Source organism: Miniopterus natalensis, chromosome 9 (genome assembly GCF_054644295.1).
Source record: "Miniopterus natalensis isolate mMinNat1 chromosome 9, mMinNat1.hap1, whole genome shotgun sequence".
NCBI classification, from domain to species: Eukaryota; Metazoa; Chordata; class Mammalia; order Chiroptera; family Miniopteridae; genus Miniopterus; species Miniopterus natalensis.
Window position 1 is genome coordinate 54660042 of NC_142089.1, and position 14980 is coordinate 54675021.

A 14980-nucleotide genomic window follows, 5' to 3' on the forward strand; every position below is an offset into this window, starting at 1 on the left:
AAGAGGCCCAGCCTCCCCTAGCCTTGTAGCCATGCCCAGCAAGGACCAGTCCTATCAGTGAGACGTCTAGGATATTCCAGTCCTCTCTGTGATCTAAGAGACCCAAGGAAATAATAAACTATTGCTTTAAGCCACTAAATGTGGGACCTGTTTGTTACATAGCAATAGATAATTGAAATAGTCAAGTTACAGAACTTCTTTGAGCTTTAATTTTCTTATCTGGATATGGAAACATATGTCTGTTCTTGGGGCTGCTGTGTGGCTGTATGTAAAGTACCAAGACAGTGCCTGGGAGACATAATCAATCAATAAATGTCAGGTTCCTTCCCCTTCCCTGGACAGCGCCTTGAGCTCCAGGCACGTCCCTCCAATTTCATCACTCATCAAAACTTTCCTCTTTCTGTCTGGCCATTTCCTTTTACAACTTATTTTGGAGAAGACAACTTAATAAGCTCATCCCAGAGGATGTGGACAATAGCTTCATTTGTTAGTGCTTCAGGGTTATTTACATTTAGGACAAGGCTCAATAAAGCACAAATCTCTTTCCCAAGGATTAAAATTTTAGCTGCAGATTTCAGGCTCAGCGACAGAGGACAAGTGCTGGGATGTGAGAGGAGAGTTGGAGAGAAAAACATGTTTTCTTGGAGGCCCTCCAGGTTTCTTGTTTGTAAGCCCTTAACCTGAGGAGTAAACATAGCCCAACTCAAGATTCAGCCACGCTCAAGCCAAGGGAAGCTTCTATTTTCTTCTACCCAAGAACCATATCAGCTTTACTCTCAGGCATCTTGGTTGCTCTTATCCTTCCCTTAGCTTTAAGCCCTCAAGACTGTTCATTTTTGCAGAGTGGTGTATAACTGGAAAGGAAGGCAAACTCCACTTTGCAGCTACCCCTCAAGTATTCAGTTGTGAAACCAACAATCTTCCCCTGGGTGTAAAGGAGGTAGGAACAGTGGAGGCTTGGGCCAGAAAAGAACTCACCAGGCCCCAGCTGATTAGTTTTTTTCTGGACAGACTTTTTATCTTTGTTCAGGGATACCAGTTCTGTTTTAGAGAATACACGTAATATCCTTTTATTCCTACCCCCCTTTTTATTATAAAACGAATATAACAATATTAAAGAAAACTTTCTCACACCCAAATAGGGGAAAAAAGTTCCCTTGCTAAAGATCAAGATTTATTTTCAAGTTAATGCTATTCAAATCTGATACAATTGTGAATAGAATAGAATAGAATAGAATAGAATAGAATAGAATAGAATAGAATAGAATAGAATAGAATAGAAGCAGAGTATGTCCAACATTGACTCTTTTGTTGTTGCTGGTGATGTGGGAGGATGCATAACTGAGGGAGATGAAATACCCAGAAAATAGCACAAACATAGTGAACTTTATTCAATTAAAATTGTTTAACAAAACAAATAGTAATGATGATTGAGGAAACTGGGAATGGTCTGAAAGGGTAAAAAACAAAAGAATAAAATTAAAAACATTAAATAAAAGAACACATTGCAAAAAAGTCTGGATAGTGCACCAACTGCATAAGTGGTCAGCAAAAAACTACAAACTGCTTATGTCTAAAAGCATGTTTTTATATCTATGCATAATAGAGAAAGAGGTATAATAGATACATTGTCTAAGGTCACTTCAACTTACAGAAGAATGTTTTGGTTTTTTAAATCAAATTATTAAGCTAAGAAAGAGGAGTCTCTTATTGTTTCCTCCCAAACGTTTGTTAAATTGAATTTGCAGACATATGCATGGTGGAGGCTGGTGGTCTTCTCATCATCCTCATTGTCATCTAGTAAACAAATGCTGTAGCCTTTTCATTTCCTTGCCTCTAGCAATGTAAAAATCCATTCCTCCCCTCTGAGAGGCATGAAGGAGTGTGATGAAGTTAGGGTACCTGGGTTTAAGGACAAGTTACTTAATCTCTCACCCCCTATTTAATCTGTACAATATGGGGATTATAATCTTGTCCATATCTACCCCAGTGACATCATTCCTGCAGGAGAAATCAATGCACTTGAAAGGGGGGAGTCTCACCATGAGAACAATTTTTTGGATGCTGATTGTCCCTGTCACCACAATAATATGGAAGGTAGAAGGTAGATGGTAGCTTGCCATGTACAATGTTCTGGGCCTCCTGATAACTTGCGTTCTGCCACCCAGCCTAGGGAAAGCTGGCTGCCCAGTCAGTGATGGGTTTTCCTTAGAGCTAAAGTGAATGATTTCAATTTGGTGGGTGGACCCATTTGTCAAAAATGGATATTTCAAAAGAGATCACTTCTTTTGGTCTCTGGGGACTGTGGAAGGCACATAACCCAAAGCTTTTACACTAATTATTTTAAATTAGAAAAGTAATACAAACACCTGTAAAGAATAGTAAAAAAGACAGTAACGTAAGTTACCCATAGGTAATCACTGTTAAAAGTTTCTCTCTTTAACTCTTTCCATAGTTAACATGAAAACTTTAAACAAGGTACTTCTACCTATTGATTTATAAACTTTGGGCCACATCTGTTGACTCCTTGCTATGGAGTATGTCGTGCAATTGCAGTGTTACTCATTTCCCACCCACTCCACCCTCAGGTTTTGTTGGTTACATTTAGTTATTACAAAAAAAAATCTTTGTAATTTTAATTAATACATATTAAAACTTCTAGTTTTTGATTTATTGAAATTAGACTTCTATTTATTTTCTGCTATGAAAATCAAATTAGTTTACTTCTATGCTCTTGTAGCTCTTCTCTTTTCTCTCACTTTTGACTATATGTCATTTGCACTCTGTTTTGTAATTATGTTTTCTTTACTTAGTTTGTAATTTGATTAAAAAATTAAAAAACTAATGAAATATTTACTGCAAACCAAGAAATTCTGTGGTTGGGCCTAAATAGAAGTAAATTAATCCTGGGTCACCATCCTATTTTCCTCAAAAGAGAATTTTCTGAATGTGTTAAGGTAAAATAGTTTCTTTAAAAATGTATTTTTAGCTTATCAGTTTCTTCTAGCTCAAATGCGTTTTTTCTTTTCTGGAACACCTCTTTTTTCCCCATGTAGAATTCATGGTGGCAAACTTTTCAGTCTTTGCATTTCTGTAAATATCTTTATTTTGTTCCTATTCTATATTTATAGTTTGATTGGATACAGAGCTCTAGGTTCAAAATATATTTTTTATATATTTTATATTCTAGCATCAAGTGTTGTTGATGAGAAATCTAATGTCAATCCAATCTTTATTCTGTGTGGGTAGCCTATTTTCTTCTCTCTGGAAGTCTGAGAGGTTCTCTTTATCCTTAGATTTCTAAAATTTCATTATGATGTATCTTGAAATGGGTCTTTTCTTTTTTTCAATCATACTGCTCATCATTTATTGGGTCTTTTCAATCTAAAGACTCATGTATTGCCTTCTGTTCTGAGAACTTTTCTTGCATTATGTCTTTGGTTATCTCCTCCTTTCTGTTGTCTCTGTCTTATGCTTCGAGAATCTCATTAGCTATTTACTAACCCCATAAATCTCTTCTTTTTCTCATATTTGCTTACTTGTCTTTTTGCGCCGTATTTTGAGAGATTTTCTGGTGTTTGCCACATCTCCATTTGTTATCTGTGACACATTCAATTATACAAATTGTCCATTGAATTTCTTCTTTAGACATTGTGCCTTTCTAATTCAAGGATTCTTTTTGTTGTTGTTCTCTGAGCACTTTAAGAAAAATAGTACCTTGTTTTTGGCTATTGGATACATTGTTCTCTTGAACCTTTTCTAAAACTAATTAAAATTTTAAAAAAGTTATCTTCTGTTTTCAAAATAATTTATTTCTTGTGGGGTAAATTGCTCCCCTTCCTTTTTTCATAATTTCTTTAAATATTTAGTAATCCTTTGATTGTGTCCCCACATACAGGGTGTATACACATTTTAATTTTAAAATTTCAATTTTGAAAATGAAATTTATTTTAATAAACACTGCCTTTATAATTATTCAAAATGTGTGCATACATTTTTTGGGGGCATCTTTATATATTCTTAGAAGTCCATGAGTCCTCTAAGAGGTTTTAGAAGTTGGCTTTCATTTTAATGATAATCTGTTAAAACGTCAGTTGCAGATTCTGAAACACTGCTCGTGGCCGGCAGTGTCAGGACCCGCCTGGGCAGGTGTGTTTGCGCTACGGCTCCCGTGCCTCATGCTGCCTGGTTGGCTCCGGAGCCCTCTGCATGGCTGCTGACTTGCACAGGCGGACCAGTCTGGGGGGTGGGGGGGGGTGGAGCTGGGGTGTCAGGTCCTCACAGGGTGCCTAGGCCCCAGTTTGAGAAACATGTGTCAGTGTCTCTCACTCATGATAAGGTGACTAAATAATTTATTACACTGCGACACTTTTGAACATGAAAAGAAAACTATTACTAATGGTGTGGGGATTATAACGTAAGGGACAGTCAGGGCAATCCAGGATGACTGGTGATTCTGTTCAAGCTGAGAAGCTTTCCTGTTCAAGTTGACTCCCTGGCTGCTGTCACAGAAGTCCAGAATTGTGTCTGGCTCCAATCTGCTTCTCAGCCCCAATAAAGGACCACTCTCTAGGCAGATTGCTGTCCTTCTCTAGGAAACAATTCTCAAGGCAAAAGCCACTAACTTAGCTGATTTGCTGGCATGGGTGGGGGGAGGGGGGAAGTTTGCCTCATTGGTTCAGCTATTCCAAATGTAGTTATTTTAATTAATTGCTCTCATGATTTCTCACTCCCCTCCCTGCCATCTCCCCCTACCCCTCCAGCTTTGCATTTATTGACTCTGAGCTTGGAACTCGTCCAGGATTTCCTTGCAGTTTCCTCAGTTCTCATTTCACCATCATTCCAGTTTCATGTGCTCCCTGTCTTCCAGAAATGCCTTCATTTCTAGTCCGCTGATGCTGCACTCTACTTTTCCCAAACAGTTTTCGCTTTATTATTTTAAAGCATCTCTTTTCTATCATTTCTTTAGGACCTTTGGGGGAAGGAGAGGCAGATATCTGTGCTCTGGACACCATGATGAACCAGAGCTGCTCTCTGCTCTATGATTTTGAATTTGAACCTGAATATGGGATATCTGCTCTCCTGGGTACATACACCACCTCAAAGTAAACAAGTAGCACTGGAAGGACCTACTTAGGAACTACCCCTTTTTTATTTTGTTCTTTCCTTCCCTAAGTAAACTTCTAACCCAACAAGCTATGAAGGCATCAATTCTCAGGAGAGAACATTCTTAAGTAAAACTCCATTCACTCTCTAGTGCCCTATCTTTAAAGCTCGTACCTACCCTGAATTAGAGAGGGAATAGTTAAGTGGTTTAAAATAGAAGGCTGTTTCTTCTAATGTCATTCAGACATAGAAGAAAAGAGTCAGATGTTTAAAAAAAATATATGTTAAGAAACTACCACAGTTCTGGGCTAAGTTGTGTAGGGAATACAAACAAGTAGAACATAAGATTTCTGCCCTCAATATACTCATTACCCAGCAGAGTTGAAAATATATGCAGGGGAAGTTTGGGGACAACAGAAACTAGGTCACACCGTTCAGAACCTATGTGCCAAGTCAGAGGTCAGCCCTCCAGGTCGTGATTTCACAGGCTGGGCTCTCTCTGTAGGCCTGCAGGCTCACGGAAGGCAGCCGGAGGCTGTGAGCCGTACTCTGAGCTTTGAAGGGAGGGTAGGAGCTGGACTGGTGGAGAAGAGATGAATAATCTAGGCAAGAGGACGTCGTGGCCAAGAGGATGGAGGGTTTTGTGGGCCGTGTTTGGTGGGTGGATCTTTCAGGTGAGCACAGTGTCCATGTTGTGTTAGGGAGGGAAAAGTTTAGTTAGCAAGGGGGCTGGCACCTTGTGAAAGTTCTGGAAAGTAAGCTAAGGTATTTGAATTTTAGCTCAGCCAGAAGATTTTGAGGAGGAGAACATGATGAGGGTTGTGTCTGAAAAGGCTACAATGTGTTTAAGAAATGTTTATGAATCAAAGCTGTGAAGGATGGGGACAGTGATGGTGTACGGGCCAGAAAGAATGATAGCTAGTAGTTAATTATATCAATGGTATTAAAAAAGTTACCAATTTAGGTTATGATGTTAACAGGAGACTTTGGGAAGTAAAACAGATGACAGTATCAGCAATTCTTTTGTAGCAAGATTTATATTGATAAGTCAAAATTTTAATGAATTTAAGAATTAAAATAAGCATTCTTAAAGTTTCTTATGACTGCTTGAGTATTTTAAGACTGAGGAATATAAAATTTTCCTATCATATCCAAGAGGGATTCTAAAGAAAGCTATTCATTACAGAAGCGTGTGTGTGTGTTTGCTCTATATAATTTCATGATGCACAGTTGGGTATGATCACCATATTTGTTATGTTATGGTACCTCGTTTATTAGAAGACTATAGGCTTTTGGCAGACAACAGGAATATGAGTAAGGCCCACATTTAAAAATAGATTTTAAAAGCCTTTTTGTTTACCTTAATTACAGAACCAATAAAGAGATAGGGGAACTCAATCATTATAAGTTAAGTTCTTCTGGAAATAGTGAGTCAGTCAACATGGGGTTCTGTCTCTGAAAGCCAAGATCTCATCAGCTGTGGATCTGCAAGATTAGGTTTGTGAAAACTCCAGATGGGTTGAGGTCCTTTACCCCAAGGGGATTACAAGGAGATAAAGCTAGGTTTCTCCCCCTTGAGGAGCTTCCTATCCGGCAAGGGTATGTAAGCCAATTTGATTCTAACTTTAGAATGAAATTATTCTTACATTGTGAGCGTATACTACTAACAGGGTGGTCAAGTAAAGCAATTCACTTGCCAGCCCCCCTGCTCCCATCTGATAGGAGATTCTGGCATCTTCCAGTTGACTTTCTTGAAGCCTCTCCTCCGTTGTCCACTTCCTGGGTAATGTGCTGTTCTGGTTGTTTCTATGACACACTATTGCATGGACTCAGGCCTAAGGAGGTAGGTGGCTGACCTTAGGTTCACATCCTGCTGGATCTCAAGTAAGGTTTGGATCCTTCTTTGGGTACTTTATGAATTTCTTGAGCAGCCAGCCAAAGCACAGCCTCCATTTACATCCACTATTGTACTGACTGGGAGAGCAAAGCGACTGCAGCCAATGGCCACCATATGCCAACCTAAGCTTTTGAACATGACACTCTTTCCTTGTCCAGAACTCTGGGTATTTCATTGGCACTCAGAACATACATTCATTCATTCATCCACTTGTCAAATGTCAATTGAGCATCTCTATGTGCCAAGTACCAAGGACATACAGTGACCAAGGCACAATAACATTCGCAGGTAGCTTTCAGTAAACAGAGGAGGCAGACAGATGCTGTGTAGTGAATATATATTGTTTTTGGCTATCCAGTCCCCCCTACCCCCTGCTTTTTTCTGGTAACAACTTCCTCCTTCCTATGGGAAGTTCTCTTTTTAATTCCAAGTGGTCTGGGGAGAGCACCAATCATAGGAGTTTTCTTCCCCCTCCATGACACCAGAGGAAGTTGTGGGCAGGTGACTCAGACTTGACCACCAGGCATCTGACCATAGTGATTATCCCAGGAATAAACCTGTAAATTCAAGCCAGGCCAATCAGATTAATTCCCTGGGGGTTAATATGTGGTTGCCAGGAGAAAGCAGCTCTGTTTTCTCTGAGGTCATTGGGATGATGTAAACCCAGTACCCTCCACAGTCAGGCTCTCCCTCAACCCTACCCCCAGTCCCTACTTTCTACTACGTAGAGGATGAGGCCCACACTGAGTGAAGCAGAGCCAGTAGATAGAGAAATAGAGAAAGAGAATGAGGGGACAATGTAAATTGATCACAAACTTTGAGAACAGCTCTACCCTGGCCATTGATGATAAATCCCCTCCTCCCTAGTTTGAGTTGGTTTTCCATTACACAAAGCCCAAAGAGCCCTAACTAACACATAGGGTGACAATTGCTGATTGGAGTTAATGCAGCTGCTGGGGGAACCAAGACTCACCTGGTCCTGCAGAATGCAGGAGGACTTTCTGGAAGCAGTGACATTCAAGCTGAGGCCAACTACTTTTCCAGGGAACCCGGAGCTGGTGGAAGGGGGAGGCTGAGAGGTTTAATGGCTTCAGGTGGAAGGAAAGTGTTGTGTAAATACCTGGAAATAAGCAGTAATGGTCTATTTGAGGAATTACAAGGACTCTGGTATGCCCGGAGAGAAGAGTGCACAGACATCATGAGGCCAAATACAAGTCTTGTCAAACAGTGTTGGAACAATCACGAAAATGAGGACTGTTCTACGTCTTCATGCAGCAGAGGTAGGAGGGAAAGATGGTTTCTGCCCCCAAGGAGCCTATAATTTCACCAGGGATATTGGACACAAATATACACGAGTTAAATCACAACATACAGCCACAGTAAGATGATGTACCGTAATATGAACAGAAAATGCATAAAAATTCTAAGAGAAAGGTCACTGGGGATTACACACAGCAGGAAACATGAGGACTGAGCCTTAAAGAAAGGGCAGAGTGCAGGCGACCAGTAAGGAGACCAGCTGGGCATTTCAGGGGGCTGAGTTAGAGAGACTAGTCGGGAAAAGTTTGGAATAGCAGGTTAAAGCCAGTTGGTGGAGGTTTGAATGTCTAGTGATTTTAGACTTTATTATGAAAGTGATGAGGAGCCATGAATTGCTTTTGAAGATAAGGAGGGGTGAGAAACAAGTCATGCTAAGGAATGATTTGGGGGTATGCAGAAAGACCTGGACTAATTGGAGGCAGAAGGCTGAGGCCTGGGCTAGGGCAGTGGCAGGGACAACGACAAGGGGTGGGAAGGCAATGCTCTAGGAGGACAAATAGATGGGCCTGAGTTCCTAGGGGTGAAGGAGGAAGGATGAGCAGGTCTGCCTGTCTGTCGGGCAGACTGAACTCCCGTTGTCCCAAAGAGAAAGGCCCTCCCACGGCAGCCCCTGCACCCCGCGTGCCCGGCCACGCTCGTTCTCGGGGAATGCGGCCGTTGCCCCAGCGGCAGCAGCATTGTTGCTGAAGGACAGCAGTGGGTGACAGGGGTGATTATGCAGTGAGGCCCTGACTCCCTCGCTCGCTGTGAGTTACACCTTCTGTGTCAATATGCAGAACTGGTTTGACTAAATTCAGCGAAAAGAACACCTGAATGCAGGAAGACAACACATTTTCTGGTGCGTTGGCATGACACCAAGGACCCTCTGTAAATGCTTCTACTTACCTTTTTTCTAAAATAACAGCTCTATTGTTACCCAGGCAAATCAGAATAGTCAACTGGTAGAAGGCCAGGCTGAAGAGGCCGGTTTACTCTAGTTACCCTGATATGGGTCAGCTGGGCCCCCTAGACATCCCTCCCCAATGGCATTTGGCTCAACAAGTGTGAGTCAAGGGTCTATAATGCCTGGTAATGCACTAGAGAGAGCTGGGGGTGCTGAAATGGATACAGTGAGATTCCAGCATCAGAGTGCTGAACCCAGTCGGGATGAGCATGGGTTTGGGGGACAGAAAGTCCTACTTTCAAATCCCAGCTCTGCCATTTACTAGTTGTGAGACCTTCACCGTGTTGATCCTCGATTTTCTTACCTATAAAATGGGGATAATAGTATTTTTTTGGATGATTATAAAAGTGAAAAGAGACATTTATGCATAAAGTACTTAGCACAGTGATTGGCACCTAAGTGTTTAATAAACGATGCCTATTTATCATGCAACGTGGAAAGTACAGTTCCTGAGGTATGTACATGATGCTGTGGAAACACAGAAGGGGAACAGTTAGCCTGACTTCAGGGAGTTCAAAGCAGGCTGCCTGGGGAAGAGGACATGTGTGTTGAAATTGGTGGTGGGAAAGGAGGAGTATGGAAAAGAGAGGAGAGGAAGCAGCAGCGCCTCCTGACACCTGTGAGGCTAGCGCAGGGCCAACCCACTGCACAGCTGGAAAGACAATTCCCAACACGCCGCCTTGCTGAGAGCTGAGTGTCACTTTCACCCTGGACCCCAGAACCCTCAGAGCGCAGCCGCCACCAGCCTTACGTGCCACACACTTTTCTGTGCTTGGTGAAGAAGCAGCTCTGGGCTGGGTCCTGTTCTTCCCCAAACCAGGAACTAGCACGTGTCCGTCTCATCAAACGGGGTACTGACTCCCCAGAGCAAGAGAAAGCTTGGGAGAACCCTGTGCTGAGGAATGTCCCCCAGTTGCCCGAGTGGTTTTTAAAAACCGGAAATTGGACAATTAGTAAAATGTCCTGGTGCTCACGGAGCAAGGCTTTCTCTAGGCCCTGAAAGCGGCTCCCTTCTTTCGTCCGTTGCTATTGATGGCCTGGGGGAGGTTGCTTTGGGACCCCATTGTTATGCCTGAGTTCCAGACGGGGCAATTAAATAAGGACAGTGGGACTGTTATTTTAGTTGCCTTTGGAAAGAATATTTACAGTGCTTGCTTGTCCTTTCCGATTTCCCCCCAGTGGAGCTGTTCCCCCTTCACCTTGGAGGAGACGCGCCCTGGTGGCAGAGGGAGCTGCTCGCTGGGCCGCCTCCGCAGGGCCGCACGCCCCTCTGGATAAAAAGCTCAGCGGAACTCGCAGTCATTATCGTGATCAAGGGCGAAGGGAGCCGCTTCAGCGTGGAAATGCAGATGCTCTCTTGGTTTCTGTGATAGATGTGTTCCCCGTGCCAATGCAGCAGTGTGGTGAATTCTTTTTAAAATCTGAAAGACCTGCAGGCTCTTCTCTCCTTTTCTTAAATCCATTTCCCTGTTGAGATGAAAAATGTAATACTTTTCAGCTTACTTCAGACTTTCTTCAAAAGTGTTTCTGGAAAAGGATCCTTCATGTGGAGCATATGAAAACTGTCAGAGGATGGAGAGAGCGAGGGTTTAAAAACACGTTAATGGACAGCCATTATGCCGTAGGGAGTTCCCCCAGAGAGCAGACAAATACAGGCTGGGGGTGGGGAGTCGGGAGACAGACCACAGAAGCCATGGATTAGGGGAGGAACATAGTCCAGAGATACTAAAAAACTGGATACATAATGAGATGGGGAAATAATACTGGCCAAGATAAAGAAGACTGCCAAGATTTGCCTTAGGCAAACTTAGAAAATGTAAGTTTTGGAGCCTGACAGCCTGAGTTCAAATGTTGACTTTTGTACTTGCTCATTGTGGCATTGGACAAGTTAATTTTTATGTGACTCAGTTTTCCAGCCTATAAAATGGCCATAAAATTGACTTCCACACAAGGTGGTTGTGCTAATTAAATGAGATGATGTATGTAGCATGTCTGCCTTATTCTCTGGTATACAGGAAGTGTTCAGTAAATGCTACCTTTTATTTATTATTATTATTATTAGTAGTAGTATTTGCAGCAGCAGTAGTGGTGTTATTATCACTGGCAGGAGGGCACAGATAGATTCACGGACTGTTTTTGAGGTGGTCGCCAGTTCTAGTTCCCATTCCAGTGAATATGTTCACCCACTTTGTCAACCACCCTGGCACCCTTCTCTCTCGATGGCTGTGAACTAGCACATTTAATCCCATCACTGGGATTTCCTCACACAGGTCCCAGGTTCTTCTGTGAAGCACTGGCCATGGCACCGAGCTGCTCATGGAGCGTGCAAAGGGCTGTGTTCTATCAGCAACATGGGCTCCCAGAAGGAGGCCCTGTGATCCATTTTTGACTCATTTGTCGCCTCGCCCCTACTGCAGGGCTGGGAGGCCATGGGCTGGAGGCTTGTGCTGTGAACAAATCTGAATCATCGACAGGGTATGAAGGAAAATGAGCAGTTAAAAATCTCCAGATGGAAGAAATGGTAAGCAACATGGTTCTTCTGAACTTTCCCGACTCACCCTCTAGAAAAGGTGTCATAAACCTCTGCAGGAGTGACTAAGAGCCCGGACAAAGGCCAGCCTGTTACAGACGTCCCCGTAACTCCAGGAGCAAATCTCTTTTTCCCCCTCCTAAATAACACAAGAACATTACATGGCATTAACAAGTTTCCCAGGACAGGAACTTCTAGTTTATTACTTGCTCACATTGTCATCAGAAATTAATTTTGTCCCTGAAAGACAAATTGGCTGGTAGCTTATGAAGTTAAATGGAAAGAACAAGTGCGCATCTGTTTCTTCTGCATTTTGTCTCCTTGGTGTCTTACATATAAATGAACTCGAGTGTTCAAACTTAAATTAAGATCTTTGGCTAGATAAACAGTTAAAACTGGTTCCCATAGCTACCTCTCACACATAGCTGTGATTGCATTATAATCCCCTAGTAATCAGCTCTAAATGAAAGAAAGATGATAAGGGTGCTCTTTGCAGTTTTCAGTACTGATTTTTATTAGCTCTCTATCAGGCCGGGACGGCTCTGTCTTTCATCACATTGTGGTAGTGTTTGTAGAATCATTAGAGTAATAAAGTGTAAATCTTACTGAGGTGCATTTTTCTCGAGGTGTTTTATATAAGGAAAACTCCGAAGATTACACTGGCTGGTACAAGGAAGATTTGTTTCTGAGACGAAAGTAAGGATGTAATGTATGCTGTGTTCATTTATTCTTCACCCGAGTCAAAACCTAATGGATTATCCAGCCTGGGCACCGCAGCCACCACGAACACCTTTGGACGGAGGCGGCCCCGCATCTCCGTAGTAGAGATTTGCATGCGCTGAGCCAGTTCGAATTGGCCTGGCTACCCTTCCCCAGCACGCTTCCCGTGTAAAGCCCTCCCATTACAGACGCATTACCCACAAAACCACAAGCTCTGCTATTCCCAATGTGATTTCTTTAGCAAATGGGTGTAATCCAATAAAACATCGTGTCGCACCAACGCTGAAGTATTTATTGCGGAATAAATTCCAGCTTAAAAAGTGCGCTCGCCCCGCTTCCTTCTCATATATCACAGTGACCAGTCCTTTTCAGCTTCATTGGGGTCGGTGACTGCTTAGTGGGGAACTGTGGCCGCTGGAGATGATCGCTCTCTGATGCTTCCCGGCATTTGTTCTGGGTTTTTCTAGGCCCTCCCAAGAGATGGGAGCAGGAAAAGAAACTTACGCTGATTTTCTCCAAGTGCTGTAGGAGTTTTCACAGGTTTTGCAGGTGTGCTACACATTTGCAATTAACAGAATACTTAATCCTGACGTGCCTTTCCTTTCCCGTAGGCTTTATTATGGCTGGAATATGTTACAATGCATCATGCTCTACGATCCCTGTAAAAATGCCTGCTTGCTTTAAATGTTGGATTTTATGCATTTTATGTTTATATTAGGCCGCAAGTGTCCCTATATTTTAGTGACAGACATTTACGCTCATCCACAGGGTAAGAAACAATATAATGTTAGCAGTATGTAGTCCCTGGAAGAGTTTATAGAAATGTGGTGGCTTTATATTTAATTTTAAGTTACCATTTTTTAAGGAGAGGTTTTGCCTGAGATAATTAGTACAGTTTTCATGCCCACATGGTGACAATGTGCATCTTTGCAACCAGCAGAGCGTTTGGAAGATCCAGGTGGCCAGAGAGTTAGGTGGTGGCACTGTGAAGACTTTTACCATGTAGCTTTTCAGTTTATATCATTATATGTAAAAATATGTGTGGGATTTAACCTGAAGATAGAATGTTTAGAGAACAAGAAGTCACTTGATGAGGGTGGCTCGAGGTGATAAGGAAAACTTGTTTTCTTTCTTTTTTTTTAAATCCTCACTCGAGGATATTTTTTCCATTGCTTTTCAGAGAGAGTGGAAGGGAGAGAGATAGAGAGAGAGAGAGAAATCTCGATGTGAGAGAGACACATGGATTGGTTGCTCCTGTACTCGCCCCGACTGCCTGACTGGGACGGGGGATCCAGCTTGCAACCAGGGTACATGTTCTTGACTGGGTATCGAACCCGAGACCCTTCAGTCAGAGGGCTGACGCTCAAACCACTGAGCCAGACTGGCTAGGGCGGGAAACCCTGTTTTCAGCCTGTAAAAACCCTTCTATAGTCCTGAGAAAGATCTCATATGTTATTTATTATTTATATTTAAAAAATATAAAAGCCTGAATTCAAGCGCTGGTTCTCTTTTTTTTCATAAAATAAAGCAAATAAGGTATTTTGCAGATGATGGCACATTTTGTGTGTGTTTGCATATTGATACTTAAATGCAATATGTCTGGGAGATATTGCTATTTCACACTGCACGCACAAGGAAGGGTAAATTGTAGGTCCTGATTATCAACAGATAACAAGACATACTGTATATAAATAAATGCTCAGCATCAAAACCCATTATTGGATTAGCTATATAATCATGTCTCAGGCTGTAAGTCTGTGCTGACAAATGAACACTTTTCATTTGGCTCAAGGTCCTCATCAGCAACGGAACTAATTTTACATTCTCACTCATTAAGTGAATAAGATGTGGAAAAAGCTGTCTGCTTTTTGAAGTGTAAATTTGCTGCTACAGGCTGTGCAGACCAAAGCGCTTTTGAAGCCGGCAAATGAGATCATCTCTAGGGACATGTGAACCTCACAAAGTTTAGGTCATTTCTGTTGAAGGGTCTAGGTGTGTGCATCCATGTTCACCAATGTTCATGTGGCTTAAGTGAACATGTGCATTGGGCCATGTGGGTGCTCCTGGGTGTTAGTGATGGACACTTTGTATAAACCTTGGAGAAAATTAGGAGCATGGTCTTCATCTTCTCCAGAAGCCAAGGACCCATAGAATCTGTGTAGATACAGAGATGGAATAATCAGGGGTTGGCATGTTAACCAGTCAGGATTCGCAACCCTCTGCCACCTTGAGAAAAAGCAACAAAGCCTCTGAGCCTTCAGTTCAAAACCTCCTGAAGGTGTGGGGTGCTCCATGGAGATGCCAAGATAAAAGACAAGTACTGCTGGAGCTGGCTGTGGAGCAAGATGTGCTGGGACAAGGGAACTCCATACTTCAGCCACTCTGAGTGATTTGAAATACTCTATGTGCTGAGAACTCCACTTTCATATCCCTAACACAGACTTCTCCTTTGAGCTCCAGATTC